Source organism: Hyaena hyaena, unplaced genomic scaffold, assembly GCF_003009895.1.
Source record: "Hyaena hyaena isolate Hyena2069 unplaced genomic scaffold, ASM300989v1 scaffold_973, whole genome shotgun sequence".
Lineage (NCBI taxonomy): Eukaryota > Metazoa > Chordata > Mammalia > Carnivora > Hyaenidae > Hyaena > Hyaena hyaena.
Window position 1 is genome coordinate 244,917 of NW_024081601.1, and position 19,211 is coordinate 264,127.

General features: G+C 36.4%; 1 long non-coding RNA gene across 1 annotated transcript; it reads right to left on the reverse strand.

Moving 5' to 3' along the window:
• Nucleotides 1-247: 247 nt before the first annotated feature.
• LOC120223209 lies at nt 248-19,175 on the reverse strand. Its single transcript, XR_005526231.1, has 3 exons — nt 19,031-19,175; nt 1,074-1,194; nt 248-525 (listed from the first exon to the last, which is right to left on the reverse strand). It is a non-coding gene; the product is annotated as an uncharacterized LOC120223209 (long non-coding RNA).
• Nucleotides 19,176-19,211: the final 36 nt, after the last annotated feature.

Consider the following 19,211-nt stretch of genomic DNA (forward strand, 5'->3'; position numbering starts at 1 on the left):
AGATTGTCCCTAATCTTAGTGCCTGCCATGTGTTCTGGACGCAATGAACTAAATAAGATCACTAAAATTATGAACACCAGAATAGAACATTTTTCTTTTAAAAGTCCTGGATCCCAATTATTGAAAGGGTATAATACCACTCTATGAGTGACAATTATAAAATGAAAGAAATCTTGTCATCATTTATTGTAAATAATCATAAAGGAAAAGCTTACATTATAGTATAGATAAAAATAGCCAAGGTACTTCACTAATGCTGCACAACAAATTACTGCAATGTTTACTGGCTTAAGACAAGAAACTTTATAACGTCACAGTTTCTGAGGGTTAGGAATCCAGAAATAGCTTAGCCATGTGTCTCTGACTCAGAATGTCTCATGAGGTTGCAGTCAAGCTCTTGGATGGTCTGCATCTCTATAAATGGTGCTGCAGAATCTGTTTTCAAGCCCACTCACATGGCTATTAGTAAGAGGTTTCAGTTCCTCACCACGTGGGGCTCTACAGGGCTTCCCCAGATCCAGTAATCTGAGAAAGCAAGAGAGAGTGAGAGAGCAAGAAAGCTGGGCTATAATCTCTTAAAAATTAATTAAGTAACACACCATCCCTTCTGCTATATTTGATTCACCAAACAAACCAACTCTAATACAATTCACAAAGATGTGACTACCAAGAGGCATTAGAGGCCATCTTTAAGGCTGGTTACCACAAAGCCTCTGACTTGGAATCTAAAGATTTAGGTTAATACAACCATTTGGGTAGTAGGGAAGAATGAAACTCCACTCTTTGCCTATTTGCCCCCAAATTTCTGTGATTAGAAAAAAATGACTCTTGCCCTTCTATTTTAGAGGTAATGGATATACCTGATTTTGTCTACTCCTTGGGAGACAAAAAGCAATAGTGTATTTAAGAAATGAAATGATGCACTGAATGCTCCCCTAAATCCTGAATTCCCCTGCTTTTGTGTATTCTCTAGTTAAAGCAATGAATTTACTAGAAAAGTCTATTGTTACTCAGAAGGTGAAGCAGTTTTTTCTTAATGAGAGCTGCTGAATAGAATAGCAGAGCAATTGTACCTCTAAGATGCTACATTCTCCATTCTTGTCAAAGTTCCCATTTATTCTCCGGGGATCCATGAAATAGTTTAGCTCTTTGAGGATGTATGAATTCCTCTTTGATGTTTTCCTGAGAAGTATTCTATATGATTCAAGACAGAACACTGAATTAAGTTAGCTCCAAGGTGAACCTACTAGGTTGAGAATTCACATGTTCTTTATTCAATCTTAATTACGCTATAGGAGTGTTGTCTAGAATGACAATAAGGTACATTGCTCATTATTGTATAGAGAAGGTTTTATACAGCATAGACCTTGCTTAAGTTTGCTCCTTTAAACAGGATTTTTTTAATAAGACACAAATTTTTCAATGTATTATCAGGTGCAGCCAATATATACAGTTTTAGAATGGACTCACAACCAAGGTAAGGATTAGAAGAAGCAACAAGTATTTTTGTGCAAAGCTTTACTGCTCAGAGTGACCCATTTACATGAATAAATGTAGTTCAAACATCAGCTCATCTCTCCTTCATTCATTTTAAGAGAGAGGCTCTTTTCTTCCCTTATTGATTTTTCTCTGCTCATTACAGATCATTTCATCTCCCTTTGATTTGTCTCTTATACCAATGTGGTACTTCTTGTAGGTGCTTCACTTCTCACTAACTGCAATTGCTGGCAATTGACCAAATATGACAAGACTACTGAATTGAAACTTTTTACATCATTACAGCTCTATATTGGTAAATGCAGATTTATATGCTCTAAATTAACTTTCCCAATAGGACTGAAAAATGTAGGAATCATCAAGGACCAAATTATAATTATAATAAATATAATTATAATTAATGTCCTAAAGTAAAATCACAATTTAGATCTCTCCTGACACTAGAAGGGAAAATAATTTTGCTTATATAGAATTAAGTAAAGGAGAAGATTCCACAACCATCCCTGTACTTAATGAATATCACTCTTATTCACTGGGATTTTTATTCTACTTGGTAACAGAACTGAAAAAATTAAATTAATCCTACACGTTAACTATTTAGCCATTGAATAAATAAACCAAAGAAAACTCTGATCTATTTTCTTTTCCAGACGCTGCATCTGACAAGTCCAACTTCCTCAAAGTCAATAAATGCTAATTTAGTCCATTTTGTCAGTAAGGATCGTCAGAAAACAGATGATTACATCCACTGTTTTCTAACCTGTTTCTATAGCCTATCAGAGTTACTGACTCTTCATTTTTTCCCCAAAGTTTGAATTTGTAATGTAACAGTCTGCAGAATATGTGCCTGCAGCAGAAAATGAAAGTATATTCCTTTGTGAAATGTGCATGGTTTGGAAACATGGACAGTCAGATATAGGATGGATTAGCCATAATAAATGATAAGAGAGAGAGAAGAAGCTAAAAACAAAATCTAAAAATCAGAGAGCGTTATATGGCTTTTGCCATACTTGTGAGGGTCCTAGAAATCATATATACATCTTATAACAGGACAGACTAATAGAAACTGAAGAAAATATAAGATGCAGGCTCTGTGTTGAGATTTTATTTCAATTCTTATTTGAATACAGACCTATTTCTTTTTTCTACTTTAGCATATAACTATATAATCATAAGTCAACATCTCATTGACTTCTTCCCATTCTCCTCACTGATTTTACTGTATCTTTACCACACTCCCTGAATCCTTACTCTGCCTCACCTTGGCGTACAAACATGTTTAGTCCTTTCCACTCCTTCTTGAAAATGGATAAAATGATTAATGTATTTCACCTTCCACTTCTTTCTCCTTTTCTGACAACAGACTCTCAAGAGCAATCTATACCCACTTTTTTTCACTATTCTGTCTCTCAGTGAGTCTTGAATCCACTACACCGTATTTTTTTTCCCTCTACTAGTTCACCGAAACTATCTGAAATTGACTCCTGGATTGTCAAATAGACTTTTCATTTTTTGACTGCCTTTATCTCTTTGTGATATTTGTCTTCCTAGATATTCTCTCCTTTTTTAGTTTAACTGACAATACTATTTAGATTTTCCTTCTTAACACTTAAAATTATTTTCTGGCATACTTAGCATTAGTTTTTCATATGCTCTCTTGTCCACAAATGACCATCTTTGTTCCTGTTATTGTTTTATACAGTGTTTCTCATAATATCCATTATATAAAATTATTTCTTCAGTATTTAACTTTCTTCTGAATGCAAGTCTCATTTTAGTCAAACTACCAAACTCTGAACCTCTATATAGCTCTCCAATAGAAATCTCAGGTATATTAAATATAAAAACAGTAATAGTGATAATTATTATATTACTGTTATGACAGAAATATTAACAGATTTCATACATAATATGTTTTAATCTCTATAATAATCCCTTCAAAGGTATTACTCTGTACTTTATGATGAACGAAACTAAGAATGGTTAAGTAATATGATCAATTCAAAAAGCCAGTAAAAGCAAGTGTAATGATTTGAATTCACTATTTTATTTGAATTTGATTTATAAATTCTACTGATTCCCAATTAAAAAAACAAATTTTATGTACAATAAAACTTGCTTTCCCACCTTGTTTAAAGCTCAGTTAATGGCTGCAGCAGCCAACAATTATTCATACCTGAAGTATAAGAGATAATTCTGACTACTTCATCTCCAATAATACCAACATACAATTTATTTATGAATTTTGATAAGTTGGTACCAAAAATGTCTTTAAATAAAATCTTTGCTTCCATTTTTTTCTTTCCTACTCTTTTTCACAGACTTTTTATATAAGTCACTTTCCACTCATTACCTGAGTTATTCTTAAACTTAAGCCTTTTCATATCATTCTCTTTAATAAAAGCTTTCAGTTATTCTAATTGCATACAAGATAAAGTTCCTCTCATTCACATATCTATTATCATTTCTAGCTAGATCCCTTGCCATTCAGTCCCATGCCCTGTTGCCTTTCAATTAACTCTACCACTATTTAATGTGTGGATATGGCAGTCATTTCACTTTCTCTTATTCTTTTTCTAAGTTCCTCCTTGTGTCCTTATTTTCTTTTCTGACACAGTTCATCTCTATTCATTACTGATATATTTGGATTTGAATAAGTTGGTTATATGCACATCTTCCAAAATAAACTGACAAGTTTTCAGGGCAAGAGTCAGGTATTCATAATTTTTTTTAATGTTTTATTTATTTCTGAGAGAGAGACAGCATGAGGAAGTGAGGGTCAGAGAGAGAGGGAGACACAGAATCTGAAACAAGCTCCAGGCTCTGAGCTAGCTATCAGCACAGAGCCCAACATGGGGCTAGAACCCATGAACCATGAGATCATGACCTGAGCCGAAGTTGGACGTTTAACTGACTGAACAACCCAGGTGCCCCAAGAGTCAGGTATTCATATTCAGAGATTCCCTCTTTTTCCTCTAGAGAATCCTTTGTCTAGAATTTCTTGGACATAAAAGCTCAGACATAAATTTCTGTTTCACAGCTACTGTGGGATAATAAGAGAAAGTTTCAACACTCATAGGTGAAGTTTTGAGATTCTGGGAAGAGTATAAAAATGATAATAATCATAACAACTTTTTAATAAATTACACCATGATGATGATAGATGCAAAAATCTCACCATTAGACTGGGACAGGGACATTTCAGAACACTAACATGTAATTGATTTTTAAATAATTTTTTTTTTTAAATTTCTGAGAGAGAGAGAGACAGCATGAGCAGGGGAGGGTCAGAGAAAGAGGGAGACACAGAATCTGAAACAGTGTCCAGGCTCTGAGCTAGCTGTCAGCACAGAGCCTGATGAAGGGCTCGAACCCACAAACCGTGAGATCATGACCTGAGCCAAAGTTGATGCTTAACCGATGGAGCCACCCACGAGCCCCAATTTTTAAATATTTTTTAAATAGAAAAACAAATTCCACATAAAGGAGATCAAAAAAATCACATTTCTAAAAATGTATAGCTATAAATACATTTTTTGAAGTTAAGGATAACCCTATGAAAATACAAAATTGACACAAAAACATTCCAATCGTGTAAAAGAAAAATGGAATGGATAAAAGTCTTACTTTTGCAAAACTCATAAATGACAAAAAAAAGAGCTCATAAGAAACCTAATAGCATGGAATGTAAAATCAGTCAAGATAATATATAAGAGCTTATTATAATAAGTGTAAATTAAGATAAAAAAACTTTTACATATTACTGAAGAAAAAGGAAGTAAAATGCAAATATAGGTAGTTTTAGGGAAAATCTAAAACTAAGGAAATAAGTAATACAGAGGCAAAAATATAAGATAAAGGCAAATAAAAATATTTTAAGATGGGAATTTTATATTAAATGACACAATATTCAAGAAAAAAATTGTATTCATGGGATGAATGTAAATCTGTCACAATAAGAAAAGCTATAGTTATGACCATTTGTAAACACACATTCTTTTAACGTAGAAGCAAAATATACAAAGTAAGAATATTAGAAACAAATATTACCCTCCCACCTTCCAAGACAGGTTAATATTAAGAGACGATAACTTATTTACCTCAGAGTTCAATAGTTTGAGGAGTCAAAGAAATGATACAAGAGATCTGAATATCATCATCAATATTACTATACTTTTATAACACAACCTGTATATTCTTTTTAAATGTACAAATATTACTGGGGCACCTGAGTAGCTCAGTTGGTTAAATGTCTGATTTTGGTTCCGGTCATAATCTCATGGTTTGTGAGTTCAAGCCCCATGTTGGGCTCTGTACTGACAGAGCCTGGAGTCTGCTTCCGATTCTGTGTCTCCTTCTCTCTCTGCCCCTCCCTAGCTCACACTGTGTCTCTCTCTGTCTCTCTCTCTTTGAAAAATGAACATTAAAAAAAAAATAGGAAGACTAGGTTAACACGGTGGGGAAGTAGGTGGATCTGAAGTTCCCTCATCCCTCAAACACAGTAGTATTGAGGCCAGAAGACTTGGAATTCCAGGAATCTGAGCTACAGAGTGACAGAAACATCTCCAGGGACCCACGGGGACAGCCTGGTGGGTGATAGGCACCTGACTGCAAATTGGGGGAGATAAAATGAGCAACATAGGTATGGAGGGGAAGTATTTCCTTCTGTGGAGAGACAAAAGGGTGAGAAAGAAAGGCTGTGGAAGCCTAGGATTGTATTTGGACAAGAGAAAAACCTCCCGAGACCACAGACTGGACCAGGGAAGAGAAAAAATGGAAAGAGAACCAATTTCTAACTTGCAAATAGCCTTAAGAGTGAGGATCCAGAGTTGCAGGACTTCCTCTGAACTGGAGCTGGCTGTCCTGTGTGTGCACCTGGGGGGCTCTGCAGCAAGCTCACAGGCATAGTCAGAGAAAGCAGTCTCCTCCCTTGAGTGCTGTGTGAAGAAAGTATATAGCCCCTCCAAGGATAAAAGCCATGCAGGACTCACCAGCCAGAGGCCCTTTGTTGGCTGGGCTGAGTGGTACTACTTGGGACTGGGGTGTGCAGAGTAGGATCCTTTAAAACATTGGGGTTTGATTCCCAGCCATGCACCTGGGAGGTGTGGGAGACTGTGAAGAGGGGCAAACTGGCCCACTCATACTCATGCAGCACTGTGAGAAAGGCCTGAACAGAGTGGTCTGGGACACCAGGTCCAGCGAGGACAGACTGGGGTGTCGCCATTTTTCTCCCCATCGCTAACAAGGTGGAGTTTGTGGGAACAGGACAGCAGGGCCTTACTGGAGCCAGGACCTGCCTACACCAAATCTTGCCCCTCTGTGTCTGTTAACTGCATATCTACCGGAGCAAGACTGACACTAACCAAACCGGACAGCCTCTCCTCCAGACCAGCACAGTCACCAGTTCCAAGGAATTTAAGATATTAGTCCAGTGTTTTTGTATTTTCTTATTTGATTCTTGGTCAATTTTCTTTCTTTCTTTCCCTTATTTCTTTCCTTCTTTATTCTGGTTGTTGGTTTGCTTTTTATGCAGACATTTTTCATGTATTCTTTTTATACCTCTTCTATATCTCCTTTATTTTTCCCTCTTTCTCTCTGGATTAAGCCGTATAGTTTCTCTGATTCTCTGCCTGGTCATTTTTTTTTTTCCTTTTCATTTGTTTTCTTCTTCCTCACCCCTGTCATTTCACTCCTTGTATGGGATAAGGCTTCTTCCACCACTACCTCCACTTTTTAAATGTTTTGCATGGTTACTTCAATGAACAAATCAAAGCACACCTGGTGGAAGGTCCAAACCACAACTATGAATAGGGAGATGAAACAATCATAGTCATAACAACTGAGAACACCCATAACACTCCAAAAACACCTCCTGAAGGGCCAGGGCCTGGATAGTGTATAACCCCTTTTTAATATAGTAGTGCTCACAGGTGCAGGACACATAACAAGCAATTAAAACATGAAAGGGACAAAAAACTAGCCAAAATGATGAAATGGAAGAATTCTCCCCAAGAGACATTACAGGAAAAAAATGACAGCTAGAAAATTTCTCAAAATAAATATAAACAATGTAGCTGATCAAGAGGTTAGAATAAAGGTCATAAGATTAATAGCTGGGTTGAAAAAAGCATAGAAGACAGCAGAGGATTCATTGCTGCAGAGATCAAGGAACTAAAAAACAGTCATGACAAATTAAGAAAGGCTGTAAATAAGGTGCAAAATAAAGTAGATGCAGTGACAGCAAGGATGGAGGAAGCAGAGGAGAGACTAAATGAAATAGAAGATAAAATTATGGAAAATGATGAAGCCAAGAAAAAGAGAGATAAGAAAACATTAGAACACAATGAGAGAATTAGAGAACTAAGTGATTCGATGAAACATAATAAAATTTGTATCATAGGGGTCCCAAAAGAAGAAGAGAGAGAGAAAGGGGAAGAATGTTTACTTGAACAAATCATAGCTAAGAACTGCCCTAATTTGGAGAAGGAAGCAGACATCCAAATGCAGGAGGCACAGAAAACTCTCTTCAGAGTCAACAAGAATAGGTCATCACCATGGCATATTACAGATAAAGAGAGGATTGTTAAAACAGCTAGTGACAAATGGGCCTTAACCTACAAGGGTAGATACATGAGGGTAGTAGCAGACCTGTCCACTGAAACTTGGGAGCCCAGTAGGGAGTGACAAGAAATATTCACTATGCTGAATAGGAAAAATATGCAGTCAACAATCCTTTATCCAGTAAGATTACCATTCAGAATACGAGAGATAAAGGTTTTCCCACACAGACAAAAACTGAAGGAGTTAACGACCACTAAACTAGTCTTGTTGGAGATCCTAAGGAGGACTCTGTGAGTGGTATGCTGCAAAGACTACAAAGGACCAGAGACATCACCACAAGCATGAAACTATGGCTAACACAATAATATTAAATCCATATCTTTCAATAATAACTCTGAATATAAATGGACTAAATGCCCCAATCAAAAGACTTAGGGTCTTTTGGATAAAAGAATGGACAAAAAAAAAAAACAAGATTCATCTATATGCTGTCTATAAGAGGCTCATTTTGGATCTGAGGACACCTTCAGAATGAACGTGAGGGGATGGAGAACCATCTATAATGCTACTGGAAGTCAAAATAAAGTAGAGTAGCCATATTTATATCAGACAAACTAGATTTTAAACTAAAGACTGTAACAAGAGATGAAAAGGGGCATTATATCATCATTACAGGGTGTATCCATCAAGAAGAGCTAACAATTGTAAATGTTTATGGCCCCAACTTGAAATACCCCAATATATAAATCAATTAATCATGAACACAAGCAATCTTATTGATAGGAATACAATCATTGCACGGGACTTTAACATTCCACTGACATCAATGGGTAGGTTATCTAGGCAGAAAAATCAGTATAAACAATGGTCTTGATTGATACACTGGACTAGATGGACGTGACAGATATATTCAGAGCTTTTCATCCTAATGCAGCAGAATACACATTCTTCTCGAGTGCACATGGAACATCTCCAAGAGAGATCACATACTGGATCACAAAACAGCTCTCAATAAATATAAAAGAACTGAGATAATACCATGCATATTTTCAGATCACAACTGCATGGGACTTGAGTCAACCACAAGAAAAAAATGTGGAAAGTCTCCAAATGCATGGAGGTTAAACAACATCCTACTAAAAAATGAATGGGTCAACCAGGCAAATAAAGAAGAACTTAAAAAAAAAAATAGGGAAGCAAATGAAAATGAAAACATGACAGTCCAAACCCTTTGGGATGCAGCAAAGGGAGTCATAAGAGGAAAATACATTGCCATCCAGGCTTATCTCAGGAAACAAGAAAAATCCAAAATACAAAACCACACACCTAAAGGAACCAGAAGCAGAGCAGTAAAGAAACCCCAACGCCAGTAGGGGAAGAGAAATAATAAAGATTAGAGCAGAAATAAAAAAATATATAGAATCCAAAAAAACAGAAAAGATCAATGAATCTAAGAGCTGTTTTTTTTGGAAGAATAAGCAAAACTGATAAACCTCTAGCCAGACTTCCCAAAAAAGAAAACAGAACCCAAATAGATAATATCATGAATGAAAGAAGATATATCACAACCAAGACCACAGAAATACAAACAATTATCAGAGAATATTATGAAAAATTATATGCCAACAGACTAGGCAACATGGAAGGAATGGACAAATTCCTAGACACCCACACACTACCAAAACTCAAACAGGAAGAAATAGAAAATCTGAATAGACCATAGCCAGTGAAGAAATTGAATAGTTATCAAAAATCTCTCAACTAATAAGAGTCCTGGGGCTAGAGGGCTTCCCAAGGGAATTCTGCCAGACATTTAAAGCAGAGTTCATTTCCTTTCTTCTCAAGCTGTCCCAAAGAACAGAAACAAAAGGAAATCTTCCAGACACATTCTATGAAGCCAGCATTACCTTGATTCCCAAACCAGACAGACCCCAGTGTAAAGGAGATTTACAGGCCAATATAACTGGTGAAGATAGATGCAAAAATTTTCAACAAGATACTAGCAAATTGAATTCAACTAGTATATTAAAAAAATTATTCACCATGATCAAGTGGGATTCATTCCTCGCCTGCAGGGCTGGTTCAATATTTGCAAATCAATCAATGTGATACATCACATTAATAGAAGAAAGGATAAGAACCATATGATCCTGTCAATAGATGCATAAAAAGCATTTGATAAAATGCAGCATTCTTCCTTAATAAAAATCCTCAAGAAAGTAAGAATAGAAGGAATATACCTTTACATCATAAATGCCACATATGAAAAACTCATAGCTAATATCAATGTCAATGGGGAAAACCTGAGAGCTTTCCCCCTGACATCAGGCCATGACAGGGATGTCCACTCTCAACACTGTTATTTAATGTTGTGCTGGAAGTCCTAGCCTCAAGAATCAGACAACAAAATGAAATAAAAAGCATCCAAATTGACAAGTAAGTCAAACTTTCACTTTCTACAGATGATATGATACTCTACATGGAAAACCCAAAAGTCTCCACCAAAAAACTGCTAGAATAGATACATGAATTCACCAAAGTCACAGGATATAAAATCAATGTACAGAAATCATTTGCATTTCTATAAACCAATAATGAAGTAACAGAAAGAGAAATCAAGAAATAGATTCCATTTAAAATTGCACACACACACACACAAAAAACCCATAAAATACAAAGGAACAAACCTAACCAAATATGTAAAATATCTGCATGCTGAAAACTATAGAAGACTTATGAAACAAATTGAAGATGACACAAAGAAATGGAAAAACGTTCCATGCTCATGGATTGGAAGAACAAATATTGTTAAAATGTCTATACTACCCAAAGCAATAGACACATTCAAAGCAATCCCAATCAAAACTGCGCTAGCATTCTTCTCAGACACAGAACAAACAATCCTAAAATTTGTATGGAACCACAAAAGACCCCGGATAGCAAAAGTAATGCTGAAAAAGAAAACCAAAGTTGGAGGCATCACAATCCCTGACTTTAAACTGTATCACAACAGTAGTTGCTTGGGGCTCACTGTTGTAGTCTGTTCCAGATTTTCTCTTCATACTAATAGAAAAAAGGAATTTTGGTTTATCACAGAAATAGCAAATGTACCCACACTGTGTATTTCTTAAACTGGTGTATCTGCTTGTCTCTTAATAACTCAGCTTTTTAAATGAACATTTAAAAATTGGAATCAGTTAATAATATATTTTTCACTATTCCTTATATCCTTTTGTGATAAGCAGTTTTCTTAATAGGCATTATGATTTCATCTGAGTGGTCTAAAATCCAATTCTGAAGTTTTCTTAATGTATCTACTAGACATACACCTTTACCTTTAACACGAGACTAGAGACAGATGTCTAATACCTGCTTTAATCTGAATAAGCCAAAAATATTCAGTTTGCAGACACTTATGTCTCCATTACTTCAAAGTATAAATCTACAGGTTTCTTTTCCAGAGTGAGGTTAAATTTCCCAGGCCTCGCTACCAATATTCAATAATATAGTGTTCCTCAGAATGACTTTTCATTACTATGTTGATTTGTAAATGACATATTGGATAAAGGGATAGTATCCAAAATCTATAAGGAGCATACCAAACTCAACACCTGAAAAACAAATAAGCCACTGAAGAAATAGGCAGAAGACATGAATAGCCACTTTTCCAAAGAAGACATCCAAATGGCTAACAGACACATGAAAAGATGCTCAACATCCCTCATCATCAGGGAAATACAAATCAAAACCACGCTGAGAAACCACTTCACATCGATCAAAGTGGCTAACATTAACAACTTAGAAAACAACAGATGTTGGCAAAGATGTGGAGAAAGGGGAACCCTCTTGCATTGTTCATGGGAATACAAACTGGTGCAGCCATTCTGGAAAACAGTGTGGAGATTCCTCAAAAAAGTAAAAATAGAATTACCCTATGACCCTGCAACAGCACTACTAGGAATTTATCCAAAGGATATAGCAGCGCTGATTCATAGGGGCACATGTACCCCAATGTTTACAGCAGCACTATCAACAATAGTCAAATTACAGAAAAAGCCCAAATGTCCACCAACTGATGAATGGATTAAGAAATACTGTCGGAGGCCGGCTCCGACAGGTCCAGGGGTCCCTGAAGGATGGACGGTGTCTTGGGGGGGGAGAGAGAGAAAGAGAGAGGGAGACAGCGCCCCGAGATTCTTTCTGATCACCAGGCAGGCATCTCTGCCCTGTTGGTTTTGGTGTCTTTATTTAAAGGTTCAAAAGCAACATGGGGCCAGAGAAAGGAATTTTTACAATGGGAAGCCTTTTGTGATAACAAATTGCAGAATTATCCCAGTCATAGTTGAGTAAATATTACAACTAAAGAAATAACAGGATGTTCTTAGTAAAAAATAGGATAACATGTGTTAAGTCGTAAATAGTTAGGCCAGGAGTCATTCCGTTTGGTTCTTAAGAGGATGAATGTTTTTGAACTGGTTTGTTTGTGGAAACCAATTTGATGCTGAATGTATGAACACCACGGGGGCCCTAAATGTGTTAGCCTTTTGCTTTTGGGTTTTGTGTTAGCTACTCTTATCTATACTCATCCTAGCTGCCAGTAGGGGAGGGTGTTTGTGGGATGTAGGCCTTGGGGAAGGGACTGCCATACATCACCAGTCAGAAGAAGGTATAAGTGTTAACTTAAGTTTTGCCCCCATTTGTTCCTTAACTCTAAATTAGGCTCTTTGTCTTGGGGCCAGGCTCAGTTGTCTTTGATATGAAAGGCCCATAGGAAGAGGCTTTTTACAATCACCCACAGAGCTTTTATCTAAAATCTCTTTTGCAAAGGCAGGAATAAGCTTTTCCTTATGAGGTATCTGTGTTTGGAATATTGGTCTGATATGGAATATTGTGAGGCCTGGTCAATACCAGCAGCCTCATTTCCAACATGAGCAGGTAGCAGCAGAAAGAGATACCAGTTTTCGTTCTTATGGCAGGAGCTGCAAACACTGCCATTTCCTTGCTGTGACTGCCATCCAGAGAGGCCGGTGTGGCTCCCGGCAAAATACTACTTGTTAATGAAATCCAGGCATTTGCAGCAACATGGATGGAACTGGAAGGTATTATGCTAAGTGAAATAAGTCCATCAGAGAAACACGGATACCGTATGTTTTCCCTCACATGTGGAATTTGAGAAACTTAACGAACACCATACAGGAAGGGAAGGAAAAATAAGTTACAGAGAGGGAGGCAAACCATAAGACACTCTTAAATACAGAGAACAAACTGAGGGTTGATTGGGGTGGTGTGAGTGAGGAAAATGGGTGATGGGCATTGAGGAGGGTACTTGGGATGAGCACTGGGTGTTGTACATAAGTGATGAATTCCAGGAATCTACTTCCAAAGCCAAGAGCACACTTTATACACTATATGTTAGCTAACTTGATAATAAATTATATATAAAAATAAACAAGTAAATAAATCTCCCAAGTGATTAAAAAAAGTCTTTCAACCCATTCTGTGCTATCAAAAACAAGCAAACACTTAGCAGTTTTCTCAGATTCAAATCTTTTGAAACCCTAGCTTAACTTCAAGCTTAACTGAATATCATAGGCATTCTTGTATGAGTCTCATTTCAATAGCTCTTATTTCAAATTAAAACTCTTAAGAACAGAGAATTTTAGGGGCGCCTGGGTGGCTTAGTCGGTTAAGCGTCCGACTTTCGCTTAGGTCATGATCTCGCGGTTTGGGGGTTTGAGCCCCGCGTCAGGCTCTGTGCTGACTGCCAGCTCAGAGCCTGGAGCCTGTGTCAGAGTCTGTGACTCCCTCTCTCTCTGACCCTCCCCTGCACACGCTGTCTCTCTCTCTCTCTCTCTCCTAGAAATAAATAAAAAAAATTAAAAAAAAAAGAACAGAGAATTTTAGAAACATTAAAATCTCACTCATATAACACTGCCGCATTTGGGTAGGAGTACTTTGTGAGGGCAACTGTTTTGTATAAAATGATATAAAAAGACCCTGATTTGTGGGTACATAATAGAGAAAAATTCTGCACAATTAGACATTCTTATTTTACCTGTTTGGTGGAAATGTTTAAGGATAAATATGCATTAGACATATGGAATTCAGATATAATCAAGTAATGTTAAGATAATGAATTTTTACAGTAACATTATTCTTATAGCATTGATTTTTTACCCTTACCATATGTGAGGTCATACATTGTTATTATTTACTATTTTTCTTTACAAACCTGGCAGAGAAGTTAGATATGCCAATTTGTGTCCAATAAAAACCAGTAATGCAGTTGTGGTTAACTAGTGTAGATTATATCATATGGAATAGTTTTGTGCTATTTACTCCCTATTGATGAAAAGATTTTAGAAAAATGTGTTTTGCTTATTGAAGGGTAATTATTTGCTTTAATCTGTGTAAAATTTTGAACCAATGTTATACAACAGCATCTGTATTTCATTTGCCTGAAAATACCTTTATTTCACCATATATTTCAGAAGATAATTTTACCACCTATTTAATTCAAGATTAATAGCGGTTTTATTTTTTTAGCAATTCGAAGATGCCATTATATTGTCTCATGGTCTACATTGTTTCTAATTAAATGCATGCCTCATTTCTATCATTTTTTTATGTAATAAATTTTTTATATATCTCTTTTCAAGACTTTCTATTTTCAACTCTGATATTTGTGATTGTCTATAGAACTCTGATATTCCTAAATGTAGTTTTCTTTGTAATCTGATGTGATCTTCTTGGCACTGTAAGTGAAAATGTTTATTTTCATTTTTCAAAAATGTTTTATTACCTCACTATATTCTGATTTTTCTTTTGGAGCTCCAATTCACATATTAAACTGTGTAATACTGTCCCTTAGGATCATGGGGTTCTGTTCACTTTTCTTGAATCTTTATATCTCTGTTCCTGAGACCAGAATTTCTATATTCGAAGCCCCTCTAAACTGGAGAGGTTCGATCTCCAAACTGTCTTCTCAAAAATCTTATTAGGACTTGGTTTCCAGTTTTAAAGTGGGTCTAGAGTGGGCCTTTCTCTGGATGTGGACGTTATCATTCAGCAGTGATTCAGTTTGATTTCCATGTTGTTAGGAGGTATTAAGGTCTATTCAGTAGGTCTAGGCCAAATTCCAAAGTCATCAGCACTCTTTAATAACATCTCTGTTCTGGTCTCACCTCTGTAGCAGTCACTCTCCTATAAGACTTGAATGGCCATCCCTCTGGTTGTCCAGCTCAGCTCTCAGTCAAGGACTTGTAGGGAACCCTCATATGAACCACATGACCTCTACAGACTCCTCTTAATCCCTGCCCCACAGATTCCAACCACTTCAAACAAATGTCATCTCTGCCTCCTTAGATAAAAAAAGACTTCCATATTCTGACTGAATTTCAAGTCACTGTGGCATTGGAATTGGGAAATTTTCCCCAAGCAGAGGTCCAGAGCAACTGTAGGCTCACCTTTTTCTTCCCTCTCAGGAACCATAGCTCGTTTGTGTGGCTGTTTTCTTTTAGATATTTAATTCTAACATTTACTCATATTCTTACTTAGTTATGAAGTGCTTGCCCTAATAGCACTGTTCCCTTATTCTTGAACTGTTGCTCCTCAGTTGTCTAACTGACATTCCAATTCTGCCTTCATACTCTAGGTTTCAGTAAATTCTCTTGGCTTCTTGATTATGTAATCAGTTCATATCTTCTTTTCTGGACTACTGGACTCTATTTACTTTTGGATTTCCGGATACAGACAATCACCTAATATGGAAGTTTCTGCCCCTTAAAATGTAAGAGATTCCTTCTGTCAGATATGACAATGAATGACTGTAACAGTTGAGCCATCCTCCCACCTTCCTTCATTCTTAATGGAGAAGGATATTCTAACACCAGGGAATAGTTATTGGCCCTTGATCACTATTACATTGAACTAAAAATGAAATGCCTATCAATATAAACTTTCCTTTTTTTCTTTGCTAGCATAAATAAAATTTTGGCTAGACTAGAATACATCCATCTAAATATTAAATTTCCTAGAATCTTGAAAGCCAGAGGTGCCCATGTAACACATCTCTCTCCAGTGAAATGCATGTCAAGAGCATGAGGTAGGACTTTGGGGTAACAACTTGTTTTGTTTAAAAAAAGATGCACATGGCTCTTCATTTTTCATTATGCCTGTTCTCCATTGCCTTTTCACTCACCCACTCTGCTTCATGAAGTTCTGATCTTAGACTTGAGAACATGACCCAGGAGGCCATGAGATCCCAGAATGAGAGGTGTGTGGAGTAAAAGTGAACTCAATCTGTGGCCTGGAACCAAGTCTATACAAGGTCAGCTGAAATTAGTTAATCTCAGCTTCATCAAACACGTGAGAAATAAATGCCTATTTGCTGTATGCCACTGAGATCTTTTTTGCTGTTGGTTATGCAGCACTGATTCGAGTAAAGCTGGTTGAGACAATAAACTAGGGCCAAAAATTGGAAACTCTTAATTAGGAGAAGATAAAAATGTAGGAGGAAATAGCCCCCCTCTGCTGCTAGACTGCCCAGCTCTATTTTCACTCAAGTGGATTTTCACCCAATTGATTATCCTGTGTTTCAATTCCCTTAATTATGAAACAGGAATAATAATGGCTTTTTTTTTGAGGATTATACACATAATAGTTTAACATATGACAATATGAATTCTAGTACACAATATATACTTAATTAGTACTATTTATTATTCAATGCCAGACTACAGGGTTTAGATTTTACTCGGCAGGCCGCTATATTTTCATGGAAGACTGTTGTCTGTCAGCTGAGTTATTCCTTGTTAAATCAGAATAATGGCAGCCTTTTCCCAGTAGGCATATTAAGTAAAATTATATAAATTCCTTGTTATAATAATTTTTCTCACTTATAGGTTTCTAAATCTCTACTGGTTGGGACAACTTGTTTACAAGCCAAATGAAAACAAGGGAATGAACATGTAGTTTTATTGTTAATGGTAATAATTCAGAAACACTAATTATATAGTTTTGTATAATTATATAATGTTTTTTTAAATAGACATGTGTGGCTCAAGTTGTCTTTTTATATACAAGCAAAATACAGTATTTTCCCCCAGGAAACTTGCTCCTATTTCATGTGATGAAATGGAAAATATTTTTTCATTATGCTTTGCAAATAATAGTGTTTTTCCAAGAACACAATAATTTGTAGATGATTTGCAGTCCTTACTATTGCTGAGGACTCAGAATCTCTGTGAAAAATATACTTAGTGTTGTTTGTTATTTTAAGAGAGATCTGGGCTTGAAAGTTTACCCCAGCAGTAATATATAGAGTTTAAGTGAAGGTAAAAAGGGCTGGGGCCCAAATAGCCTATAGTATATAGCCCTAGAAATATAAAAAATGATTTCTTGTCAGAATTACAAAAAAAGAATTAATGAAAAAGATGTCAAGGAAGTGGGTAAGATTTGACAACATCTGTATGCATGGCAAAGTTAAGGAAAAAGATCTTTAAACTTTAATGCAAATGAAAATCACTCTAAGAGCTTAGTAAATATGCAGATAGTCCTTGTCCCCAATCCTAAGAATTCTAGTTCAGAATTTCTGAAATAGTGACCTAGAACCTCCATTTTAAATATACTCCATTTCGGATTCTGATTCATGTGGCTGAGAGTAACATTTGGAAAAAAAATCAGAACATGATATTCTCTAATCATTTAGAAACAATAACTTCACTCTGCTATTTCAATTATTTAGTACTTTGTATGTTCCAATTACTGGCAAGGACTGCTGCAACTGGTAAACCAACGGTCAAGGATGACTCCAAGATTTTATGTTTGAGCATCTGGGAGAAGAATAAAGCCATCAAATCAAGATGAGGTACACACTGGTAAAATGAGATATTTTAAGGAAGAAAAGATGATACCTTTCTTTGGCGAGGGTGATGTGTTGTATATTGAACGTTTTTTCAAAGGAAGAGAGGAGCAATAAATACAAACCCTTTTCTAAATATGACTGATGAAAGTTGTGAATAAAGGAAGACAGAGATCCAAATAGCCATTTTATTACTGATAAATGCCAGGCTGAATGCTAAAATTAGGGTGTGTCACTAATGCTCTCCCTCACACTGCAATCCAGCATTAAGATGTCTAATCCCTGTAATTTTACCAGGTAGGTGCAATTGCATTATTCTATCTACACTACCTACAAAAGTCCTTTACAAAAGTTTTCCTGTAGATCTTGTACTTGTCATTTACAATACTTCAGAATTCAGAATGAGTGCGATTGCTTATTGTGTTATCTCTATTTGAACTTAAGTGCTGTAAGAGCAAGGATTACGTCTTATTTGTTTATTGTCTGATACTCATAATTTAGCACCATGCGAAGGAGTAGAATTTCTAATCAACTTGTTGAATGAGTAAGTTTTAAAAATAACAACAAATATTCACCTGGGCTTATGGTCTGGCCTCTTTTGTTTATAGTTATCTGTTCAAACCAACGTTCTATATTACTGATGTCAAAGTTAAACGAGTAAGGAAGATTTTATTCAAGTTACTGCAAAACTCTATTCCAGTTCAAATCCTCGGGAACAGCGGGAGATTTTATAAAGCTGGGGTAGGGTGCATCCTAGAACATCGGTGTTTGCTAATTGGGCTTTCCCGAAGGAAATGTTTACTTTTTCTCACAGTTTTGTGACATAAGGTAGTTTTACAAGTTGGCCAAGGGGCCTGCCTGAGCTAGGCTTTCCTACCCTTCCACAGAGCCTGGGACATAATTAGGGTGGCTGTCTTCTTCGCTGATTACATTTCAAAAAGATTTTCTTTAAGAAAGACAACCTTTGGTTGTAAAACTGGCAAAAACTTTTAAAAGGATTTGTATCTCAGAAGGACAGAGAATGAATTTACAATCACAAGTTTCTAAAGTAAATGCTCTAAAGAAAGGGAGTCAGGGTCTTAGAGCGGTCGGAAACGTGTCCATTTGTACCTGAGCTGAGGCAAAGTCAAGCCCGCTTGATCAACGATTAGCTGTGTTTCAGCAGTTTTGCACCAAGGACATCAATTACGAGCTTCGAATGTCTCACGGTTCCCACAAGCAGAGTTGCTGCACACCTTACACACCGCTTTCGTGTTTACTTTCTACTCGTGACGAAACCGAAGGCTTTGCC